Source organism: Rhipicephalus microplus, unplaced genomic scaffold (genome assembly GCF_043290135.1).
Source record: "Rhipicephalus microplus isolate Deutch F79 unplaced genomic scaffold, USDA_Rmic scaffold_475, whole genome shotgun sequence".
Classification (NCBI taxonomy): Eukaryota; Metazoa; Arthropoda; class Arachnida; order Ixodida; family Ixodidae; genus Rhipicephalus; species Rhipicephalus microplus.
Window position 1 is genome coordinate 35,001 of NW_027465038.1, and position 12,500 is coordinate 47,500.

Here is a 12,500-nt window from a genome sequence, read left to right on the forward strand (position 1 = left end):
AGCAACTGGATTAAACCAAATTTGGCGGAACTAGGAAATTCTTGCTGAAAACGCTCGGAACCAAGTCCTGGTGCCACAGAACAGCAGAATTATTCTTCTCAGTTCAAGAGGGCCACAAAAGAACAAGGAATTTCAACTTTCCTGACCATTTTCTACAGTTAGACAAAAACAGCAAATCCGAGGCTGGTTTCGGTTCTTTTCTGGAGCCGGCAGTTCTGGAAGTGCTTGAAGACTGGATACACGCTTTTGCTAGTAGTTCTGGGGCGAAACGACAGGAAATTGACATTTTCCGACTGTTCTGAGTTCGGATTCCCGTCAAAATGAGAGGCGGCCATCTTTGATTGAACACTTCACGCCAAAGGTAGAATAACTCCGGAACGAATCCCCGTAGAGAGACAAAACTGGTATCTATCTGTTTAGCGGAAAACGCCAACAGAGACAGGAAAAGTGCGGCGCCTCTACGCTGCCAAGAACACCTAAAACCGGCAACCTCTACTACCAAGGTTGAGGAACATCTCTGGCGATACCAGAACAAGTTAAAAAGGAGTAACTTTCTTCCAGACGGCAAACAACGGCTTCGAAGGCACAAACCCTTCTCTTGGAACACAGCGTGGAGATTAGGAGAAGATGTTGAAACCCAAGGGGATGAGAACGGAAACCCAGAAACAAGGACTGGAGGGAAGAGGACCTCTACAAACGGCAAACCCAGCAGTGGGGCCTACGTCAAAGGTCCTAAAAAACACAGGAAGCAATGACGACTCTGCAATTACAGACCCCACGCAAGGGGCGAAGACAGACAAGATACAGAAGAAGAAGACCAAGAGGGTGGAACAAAAACAAGTGACCAACAAAGAAGAGAAGGCAAAGAAAGAAGAACCACAAGGAGCGATGCCCGCCAAAGCTTCTCTTGAAACAGATTGGTGGAGCCCAACCGAGAATGACCAGGTAGAGGGAGGCAGCCGAGGAACCGAAACCGAAGAAGCTGAAGGAGGAGAGGTCCACCCTCAAACACAAACGGCTGCTAACGAAGGAGCGCTAGACAACTGGGACGAAGACAGAAATTCACAATCGTCACTCCCAACCAGCCGCGGAGAAAAGGGTACAGTTTTGTCTAGACTTTCCAAAGCAGACAAGAACACTATGAGGGCTCTCATTAAAATCTCTACATTGACGGGCGGCGACGAGGCGGTAGCCCAGCAGATTGAAGCGATAATCTCCGAACAAGCTAAATTGAAAAACCTGTTAATGGAACAGGCCCAACAGATTGCGTTCCAAAAAGGCAGGATCGAAGAATTGGAGAAAAGAAGACAAGAAGAACCACTCGAACAAAGGGAAGAGCCAACACAGAGCAACACTCCCGCAACCGAGAGCCGATCAACCTATGCTCTGGTGGTATCTTCCGGAACAATGGAGAAAAAAGAGGTCGCATCGCTTCTGAGGCAGCGGGTGGATCCCCTCGACCTGGGAATCCAAGAAGCAACAATTCGGCCAGGGAGAGAGGGAATTGTCGTGATGACGAAGTCAAAAGAAGACTCAGCTAAGATTCTCCAGTTCATTCAGAAGGACAGAGAACTGAGAAATGTTGAAGCCAAGCTCCCAAAGGAGAACAGGATCCATAAGAAAATAATTGGACTCGAGGATGAAATTGACGAGGTCAATCTCCCAGCCCGAATCGTCAGGCAAAACCGTTTGGTGTGCTCGCCAGAAGACATAACAATAAAGAAGACATGGCCGGGCAAGAGAGGCAAGACAGTGATTCTTGCCCTAAATCGAAGTGCAAACAAAGCAATCGGAAGCCGAACTGCACTGAACATCGGCTGGTCACGATGCCCGATCTTTGACGACATCTTTTGGCCCAGATGCACAAGATGCGCCATGCACGGCCACATTGCTCCCGATTGCGATGGCCCCCAGCGCTGCATTAACTGTGGCCAACGAGGTCACTACCAAAGAGAATGTGAAGCAGAATCGCACTGCAACATCTGCGAGACTGAGGGTCGCACGGAGACAGATCATTCTATGATGTCCAGGGAATGCCCGGTATACATAACAAAGGTACAGGCCGAGAAAGGCAAAATTCTAGCTAGACTAAACTAAGAGTACCCAACACACAGGCACAATGGCGAATAGCACTGAAATACAAATAATACAGGTAAATTTAGGCAGGGCATTTAAGGCAAATCAGTCACTAAACAATTTTCAACAAGAAGAAGAATTCGACATATCCGTACTCCAAGAACCATATTCGCTCAACAACAAAATCATAGGGTTTCCGATAAAGCATAAAGTTATAGCCAACAACAAAGACCCGAAGACAGCCATCATAATACACAAAGAAAATATAACCGCTTTCCCAATTATTATAGAACAAAAACTAATAGCAGTCAAGATAAATAAAGGTGAAAGAGAATTGGTAATTATCAACTGCTACTGTCCTCCGAATGAAAACGTCGAGCTGGCAATGTCAGCAATAGGAAACATTTTACAGAAATTTATAGACATTAACACGATAATAATGGGTGACTTCAACTCAAAACATCAAATTTGGGGAAGCACGGAGACGGATGAGAAAGGTGAAAAAGTATTAGAATTCACAGTATTACACAACCTGACATTATTAAATGCCAAAGAATCACCTCCGACATTTAAAACAAGTAGGGCGAGGGGTTGGATTGACCTCACCATATGTGACGCAAACCTAAACCAGGATATTAAAAGCTGGGAAGTACTTAAAACCTATAATCACAGCGATCACAGATACATTAAAGTTGTTATTAAAAATGAAGAACTTCCAGAGGAATATGGCCTAACGTTAAAAGGGCAAACAAAAGTCATGGAAAAGTTGCAAATTGATCCCTGGTTTGAGGAAGTCCAGGGGAAAATAAACACGAAGGAAAGTATTGAAGAAATAGTGAATACGCTACACGAGAAAATCGAGAAACTTAAGAAGGAATTCAGTAAAAAGAAAAAACCTTCTAAACAAAAACCGAATACTTGGTGGTCAAGAGACCTAGAAATTGAAAGGAAGAGAGTCAGAGCACTACGAAGGAGGTATCAAAAGGCGAAAGGGGATATCAGAGAACAATACAAAAAGGAATACTATAAAGAACATGACACGTATAACAACATGATAGAACAGGCTAAAAACAACAGTTGGAAAACTCTATGTACTAAGGCTACGAAAAATCCATTCATCCTACCGTATAAAATTGCACGAAATAAGATGAAAACCAAGGTTATGTTTAGAAGCATCACAAAAGAAAATGGAGAAGTCACAAAGACTCTTCAGGAAACAATAGAACACATTCTAGGAAATTTATACCCTAACTGCATGGAAAATGACGAGCCAGGACACAGTCAAATACAATCAAGCAACGACACAATAAACAATAACAAACAGGGAGGAAATTGGACATCGGGAGCAGAAATGAGAGAAAGAAATTTACCCAGTGATGACCTCCCATTTACAGAGATTGAAGTAACGCAGATAGTAAAAAATCTGAGGAAAGATGTAACCCCCGGACCAGACAACCTAAAAACTAACCTCATACAAGTGATGTATGAAAGGCATAAGACTTTCTTTGTCAATCTTTTTAATGCATGCTTAAAGCACGGACATTTTCCTCAAAGATGGAAAGAATCTAAAATTATATTGATTCCAAAAGGGAACGGAGAGGACAAATCCGAGGAAAACAAATATCGCCCAATAGCTATTAACTCGATTTTGGGAAAAATATTAGAAAAGCTCATAAAAGATAGAATCTATTATTTCTTGTTTAAAAATCACCATTTTAACAAAAAACAATTTGGATTTACCCATGGGACATCAACAACCACGGCATTGGAAGAAATAATCAAACGAATAAACCAAGCGAAAATTGATAAGCTAAACAGCATGCTAATAGCACTAGATATTAAAAACGCATTCAATTCTATAAAACCCGAAGTAGTTATTCAGAAATTAGAAGAATATAAGTGTCCCAACAACCTAATAAAACTGGCGGACAATATTCTACGGAACAGGAAAATAATCTATGAAACAGATGGAGTAAAAATTAAGAAAACACTAACTTCAGGTTCCCCACAGGGGTCACCTTTAAGCCCACTCTGTTGGAATATAACAATAGGCGACCTATTAGAAACTCAGCTTCAAGAAGGAGTACACATCCAAGCCTTTGCGGACGACGTGGTGTTACACATAAAGTTCCGCTCAAGAAAAGAGGTGGAGGAAAAAGCTACGAAGGCACTAACACTAATAAATCAGTGGGCACATCAAAAAGGAATAACCCTGAATAAGGAAAAATCGGAATATATGATAATCGGAAAGCAGTACATTAGCCATCAACCCCAAATAAAAATCGGACAGGATAAAATCAAAATGGTTAACGAAATGAAAATTCTAGGGGTGGTCTTGGACACAAAACTAACATTCCTCCCACATCTAAAATACTTAAAAAGAAAAGTAGACGAAGTCACGTATAATTTAAGTCGTACAATAAAAGACGACAAACATACAAATAGAAACACACTACAGTTAATATATAAAAGGGGTATAGAACGAATGGTTACATACGCCTCCCCAGCATGGTATAGCCGAAAAACCATTTTTATTAAAAAACTGAAATCAATCCAAAGATTACCTTTATTATTAATAACTAAATCATTCAAAACAACATCAAATCTTTCACTCAACATATTAGCAAACATTCCACCTCTCCATTTGACAATCGAAAAAGAAAACGAATTACACTACATACTTAAGAAAGGAAAGAACTTCACATGGCAACAGAAAGTATACACCGAAAACGAAATAATGAAGAAACACGACCAATGGCAAGATCATCCAGCAAATAAAGTTAGCATACCCTTTGGAACAACAGAGGAAGAAGCAGACTTCAAAATATACACAGACGGATCAAAGAAAGAAAAAGAAACAGGAGCGGCATTTATAATACTAAACAAAGATAACCAAATCCAAACAGTGAAAAAATATAAACTTCCAGAACACAGCAGTAATTACGAGGCTGAGATCATTGCAATCCAGAAAGCAATAGAACATATCTGGCCTCTACAAGCTTTCGTTAAATACCAGCTTTTTACAGACAGCCAATCTGCACTTCTGGCAATAAAAAATCCAGATAACCTAAATCCAATTATTTGTAACATCAGGAAAACCTTAAGCCAAACACAAAGTAAAGATATTAAACTGACCTACGTAAAAGCACACAGTGGGAATATAGGGAACACATTAGCCGACGAATGCGCAAAAGAAGCGAGCAAAGACGGAGAGGAAATATTTGTTCCCATAACGAAAACAGTTATAGCAAAAGAATTAAAGAAAAAGTTAAACGACGAGTGGAATGAATTATGGAAGAAAGAAGGCAAGCATAGCTACACATTTACATGGATAAGAAATACAAATTTCATTCCGCCACATTTTCCAACTAATTACTACACATCACAGGCAATAACAGGACATGGAAGATTTCCATTCTACTTTACACGATTCGGAATACTGCAACAAGCGACATGTTATTGTTCAAACATAATAGAAAGTTTTGACCACTACTTACAGCAATGTCCCATTGTAACAAACGAAAGAAAGGAACTAAAAAGAATTTTAGGACAAAACCTGCAAAATAGAAAGCCAGAAATAATCAAACAAAAAGAAACAATGAAAATACTTGAAACAATGGTGGAAAAGATTAACGAGGCCATCCTACAGTGCCTAAAATTGAAGACAGACGAAAGAACTTGTAAAACTACAAAAGACAACAACTAGTGCTTGTCATGGGAAATGGCTCAAAAGACCGATATTGGAGAGGATACCTCGGCTTTCATTTCCCATGGGCACTGAAAACTACACATATACAGACACAACACAGAAGCGAGAACTAACAGCTTGAACACAGTATTGGAAAATCAAGAGGTTCAAAACAATAACAATCACAAAACTCCAAGATAACATTCCCTTTAAATAAATCAACCATTTATTAAGACAATACAATCTAAAGAAACGGCAACTAAGACACGGTTTATCTCATGCCACCAAAGAAATAATGAAAAAAAAAAAAAAAAAAAGAAGAAAAGAAAAAAAAAAAAAAAAGAAAAAAAAAAAAAGAAAGAAAAAAAAAAAAAAAGAAGAAAAAAGAAAAAAAAAAAAGAAGAAGACTTCAAGAATCAACGCACCAGCGGACTCGGAGGCCTCGAGGCCTAGAAGATCACTGGACAAGGACGAAGAAACAACCTCCTCAAGACAAGGAGAAGTGTGAAGACAACAGACATCATTACAGTTAAATTAAATTTAAATTAAATCCTTGACTCTAAGCCAACTAAATTATCATAGCTTATCAATTTTTCTTGAAAATAATAAATAAATGCCCGTTGACTAGCTGGCCCGTTCCTCTGACTCGTGGTTTCCTGGTGGTAGTCTTCTCATCTCTCTCACTCACCTTCACTCACTTTCTCACTTCCTAACTCTATATCTATCAAAATATCAAACATTCCTTCCCTCCCTTCCCTTCCCTTCTCTTCTCTCTACCCTACCACACTTTCATTCTTTCCTCCTTTCCCACCCATCTAACTCTTCCACTCTTCCCCTTATCCTCATCCTATCTCTACCCCATCCCCTTCCATACCTGCGATACATTAGTGGTGCAGGTGGGCCCCCCCCAAGGCCCTTCTCACATTCTGTCCCTATCTACTACCACCAGGGGGCCCGAGTGGATCCGGCCAGCCATTCTCACAGGAGCGAGTTTTTCAAGGTTTTCGACAACAAAAAGAGTGAGTACGCTAAAACCTTTGCACACTCCTCTACTATAAAGTGACCGAGACCACCCGGGTGCCGAAAACCGCACGAGAATCGGCCAAGGAACGCCAAAAATCCGAGTTTTCATCGATGTAAACAGCCTCTTGGCGGCCATTACACAAGGAACACCCAAAACTCGACGATAACAGCAAATCCGCGGCTGATTTCGGCTGAATTCCGGTGCCGGGAGAGTCCTGGGGAGTATCCGAAGATAGGACAGCCAGTTTTGCGCGGGGATCTAGGGCGAAACGTCTGAAAATCGCCGGTTTTCCGACCGAAGTGAGTCCAGTTTCCCGCCAAAACATGGGCGCGGCCATATTGGATTGAGGTCACATTTTCGCCAAAAGTGGAATAACTTTGGAACGAAAGGTCGCAGGAAGACAAAACTGGTATCATTTTGATCAGAAAAAAGTGCTAATAGTGATAGGAAAAAACGCGGTGTTCCTACGTTAACTCTAACACCAAAATCCGGAACCCCCCTATTACCAGGGTTGAAAACCTGCACATTGTGGCCAGGTTGAGCAACTGGATTAAACCAAATTTGGCGGAACTAGGAAATTCTTGCTGAAAACGCTCGGAACCAAGTCCTGGTGCCACAGAACAGCAGAATTATTCTTCTCAGTTCAAGAGGGCCACAAAAGAACAAGGAATTTCAACTTTCCTGACCATTTTCTACAGTTAGACAAAAACAGCAAATCCGAGGCTGGTTTCGGTTCTTTTCTGGAGCCGGCAGTTCTGGAAGTGCTTGAAGACTGGATACACGCTTTTGCTAGTAGTTCTGGGGCGAAACGACAGGAAATTGACATTTTCCGACTGTTCTGAGTTCGGATTCCCGTCAAAATGAGAGGCGGCCATCTTTGATTGAACACTTCACGCCAAAGGTAGATAACTCCGGAACGAATCCCCGTAGAGAGACAAAACTGGTATCTATCTGTTTAGCGGAAAACGCCAACAGAGACAGGAAAAGTGCGGCGCCTCTACGCTGCCAAGAACACCTAAAACCGGCAACCTCTACTACCAAGGTTGAGGAACATCTCTGGCGATACCAGAACAAGTTAAAAAGGAGTAACTTTCTTCCAGACGGCTAACAACGGCTTCGAAGGCACAAACCCTTCTCTTGGAACACAGCGTGGAGATTAGGAGAAGATGTTGAAACCCAAGGGGATGAGAACGGAAACCCAGAAACAAGGACTGGAGGGAAGAGGACCTCTACAAACGGCAAACCCAGCAGTGGGGCCTACGTCAAAGGTCCTAAAAAACACAGGAAGCAATGACGACTCTGCAATTACAGACCCCACGCAAGGGGCGAAGACAGACAAGATACAGAAGAAGAAGACCAAGAGGGTGGAACAAAAACAAGTGACCAACAAAGAAGAGAAGGCAAAGAAAGAAGAACCACAAGGAGCGATGCCCGCCAAAGCTTCTCTTGAAACAGATTGGTGGAGCCCAACCGAGAATGACCAGGTAGAGGGAGGCAGCCGAGGAACCGAAACCGAAGAAGCTGAAGGAGGAGAGGTCCACCCTCAAACACAAACGGCTGCTAACGAAGGAGCGCTAGACAACTGGGACGGGGACGAAGACAGAAATTCACAATCGTCACTCCCAACCAGCCGCGGAGAAAAGGGTACAGTTTTGTCTAGACTTTCCAAAGCAGACAAGAACACTATGAGGGCTCTCATTAAAATCTCTACATTGACGGGCGGCGACGAGGCGGTAGCCCAGCAGATTGAAGCGATAATCTCCGAACAAGCTAAATTGAAAAACCTGTTAATGGAACAGGCCCAACAGATTGCGTTCCAAAAAGGCAGGATCGAAGAATTGGAGAAAAGAAGACAAGAAGAACCACTCGAACAAAGGGAAGAGCCAACACAGAGCAACACTCCCGCAACCGAGAGCCGACCAACCTATGCTCTGGTGGTATCTTCCGGAACAATGGAGAAAAAAGAGGTCGCATCGCTTCTGAGGCAGCGGGTGGATCCCCTCGACCTGGGAATCCAAGAAGCAACAATTCGGCCAGGGAGAGAGGGAATTGTCGTGATGACGAAGTCAAAAGAAGACTCAGCTAAGATTCTCCAGTTCATTCAGAAGGACAGAGAACTGAGAAATGTTGAAGCCAAGCTCCCAAAGGAGAACAGGATCCATAAGAAAATAATTGGACTCGAGGATGAAATTGACGAGGTCAATCTCCCAGCCCGAATCGTCAGGCAAAACCGTTTGGTGTGCTCGCCAGAAGACATAACAATAAAGAAGACATGGCCGGGCAAGAGAGGCAAGACAGTGATTCTTGCCCTAAATCGAAGTGCAAACAAAGCAATCGGAAGCCGAACTGCACTGAACATCGGCTGGTCACGATGCCCGATCTTTGACGACATCTTTTGGCCAAGATGCACAAGATGCGCCATGCACGGCCACATTGCTCCCGATTGCGATGGCCCCCAGCGCTGCATTAACTGTGGCCAACGAGGTCACTACCAAAGAGAATGTGAAGCAGAATCGCACTGCAACATCTGCGAGACTGAGGGTCGCACCGAGACAGATCATTCTATGATGTCCAGGGAATGCCCGGTATACATAACAAAGGTACAGGCCGAGAAAGGCAAAATTCTAGCTAGACTAAACTAAGAGTACCCAACACACAGGCACAATGGCGAATAGCACTGAAATACAAATAATACAGGTAAATTTAGGCAGGGCATTTAAGGCAAATCAGTCACTAAACAATTTTCAACAAGAAGAAGAATTCGACATATCTGTACTCCAAGAACCATATTCGCTCAACAACAAAATCATAGGGTTTCCGCTAAAGCATAAAGTTATAGCCAACAACAAAGACCCGAAGACAGCCATCATAATACACAAAGAAAATATAACCGCTTTCCCAATTATTATAGAACAAAAACTAATAGCAGTCAAGATAAATAAAGGTGAAAGAGAATTGGTAATTATCAACTGCTACTGTCCTCCGAATGAAAACGTCGAGCTGGCAATGTCAGCAATAGGAAACATTTTACAGAAATTTATAGACATTAACACGATAATAATGGGTGACTTCAACTCAAAACATCAAATTTGGGGAAGCACGGAGACGGATGAGAAAGGTGAAAAAGTATTAGAATTCACAGTATTACACAACCTGACATTATTAAATGCCAAAGAATCACCTCCGACATTTAAAACAAGTAGGGCGAGGGGTTGGATTGACCTCACCATATGTGACGCAAACCTAAACCAGGATATTAAAAGCTGGGAAGTACTTAAAACCTATAATCACAGCGATCACAGATACATTAAAGTTGTTATTAAAAATGAAGAACTTCCAGAGGAATATGGCCTAACGTTAAAAGGGCAAACAAAAGTCATGGAAAAGTTGCAAATTGATCCCTGGTTTGAGGAAGTCCAGGGGAAAATAAACACGAAGGAAAGTATTGAAGAAATAGTGAATACGCTACACGAGAAAATCGAGAAACTTAAGAAGGAATTCAGTAAAAAGAAAAAACCTTCTAAACAAAAACCGAATACTTGGTGGTCAAGAGACCTAGAAATTGAAAGGAAGAGAGTCAGAGCACTACGAAGGAGGTATCAAAAGGCGAAAGGGGATATCAGAGAACAATACAAAAAGGAATACTATAAAGAACATGACACGTATAACAACATGATAGAACAGGCTAAAAACAACAGTTGGAAAACTCTATGTACTAAGGCTACGAAAAATCCATTCATCCTACCGTATAAAATTGCACGAAATAAGATGAAAACCAAGGTTATGTTTAGAAGCATCACAAAAGAAAATGGAGAAGTCACAAAGACTCTTCAGGAAACAATAGAACACATTCTAGGAAATTTATACCCTAACTGCATGGAAAATGACGAGCCAGGACACAGTCAAATACAATCAAGCAACGACACAATAAACAATAACAAACAGGGAGGAAATTGGACATCGGGAGCAGAAATGAGAGAAAGAAATTTACCCAGTGATGACCTCCCATTTACAGAGATTGAAGTAACGCAGATAGTAAAAAATCTGAGGAAAGATGTAACCCCCGGACCAGACAACCTAAAAACTAACCTCATACAAGTGATGTATGAAAGGCATAAGACTTTCTTTGTCAATCTTTTTAATGCATGCTTAAAGCACGGACATTTTCCTCAAAGATGGAAAGAATCTAAAATTATATTGATTCCAAAAGGGAACGGAGAGGACAAATCCGAGGAAAACAAATATCGCCCAATAGCTATTAACTCGATTTTGGGAAAAATATTAGAAAAGCTCATAAAAGATAGAATCTATTATTTCTTGTTTAAAAATCACCATTTTAACAAAAAACAATTTGGATTTACCCATGGGACATCAACAACCACGGCATTGGAAGAAATAATCAAACGAATAAACCAAGCGAAAATTGATAAGCTAAACAGCATGCTAATAGCACTAGATATTAAAAACGCATTCAATTCTATAAAACCCGAAGTAGTTATTCAGAAATTAGAAGAATATAAGTGTCCCAACAACCTAATAAAACTGGCGGACAATATTCTACGGAACAGGAAAATAATCTATGAAACAGATGGAGTAAAAATTAAGAAAACACTAACTTCAGGTTCCCCACAGGGGTCACCTTTAAGCCCACTCTGTTGGAATATAACAATAGGCGACCTATTAGAAACTCAGCTTCAAGAAGGAGTACACATCCAAGCCTTTGCGGACGACGTGGTGTTACACATAAAGTTCCGCTCAAGAAAAGAGGTGGAGGAAAAAGCTACGAAGGCACTAACACTAATAAATCAGTGGGCACATCAAAAAGGAATAACCCTGAATAAGGAAAAATCGGAATATATGATAATCGGAAAGCAGTACATTAGCCATCAACCCCAAATAAAAATCGGACAGGATAAAATCAAAATGGTTAACGAAATGAAAATTCTAGGGGTGGTCTTGGACACAAAACTAACATTCCTCCCACATCTAAAATACTTAAAAAGAAAAGTAGACGAAGTCACGTATAATTTAAGTCGTACAATAAAAGACGACAAACATACAAATAGAAACACACTACAGTTAATATATAAAAGGGGTATAGAACGAATGGTTACATACGCCTCCCCAGCATGGTATAGCCGAAAAACCATTTTTATTAAAAAACTGAAATCAATCCAAAGATTACCTTTATTATTAATAACTAAATCATTCAAAACAACATCAAATCTTTCACTCAACATATTAGCAAACATTCCACCTCTCCATTTGACAATCGAAAAAGAAAACGAATTACACTGCATACTTAAGAAAGGAAAGAACTTCACATGGCAACAGAAAGTATACACCGAAAACGAAATAATGAAGAAACACGACCAATGGCAAGATCATCCAGCAAATAAAGTTAGCATACCCTTTGGAACAACAGAGGAAGAAGCAGACTTCAAAATATACACAGACGGATCAAAGAAAGAAAAAGAAACAGGAGCGGCATTTATAATACTAAACAAAGATAACCAAATCCAAACAGTGAAAAAATATAAACTTCCAGAACACAGCAGTAATTACGAGGCTGAGATCATTGCAATCCAGAAAGCAATAGAACATATCTGGCCTCTACAAGCTTTCGTTAAATACCAGCTTTTTACAGACAGCCAATCTGCACTTCTGGCAATAAAAAATCCAGATAACCTAAATCCAATTATTTGTAACATC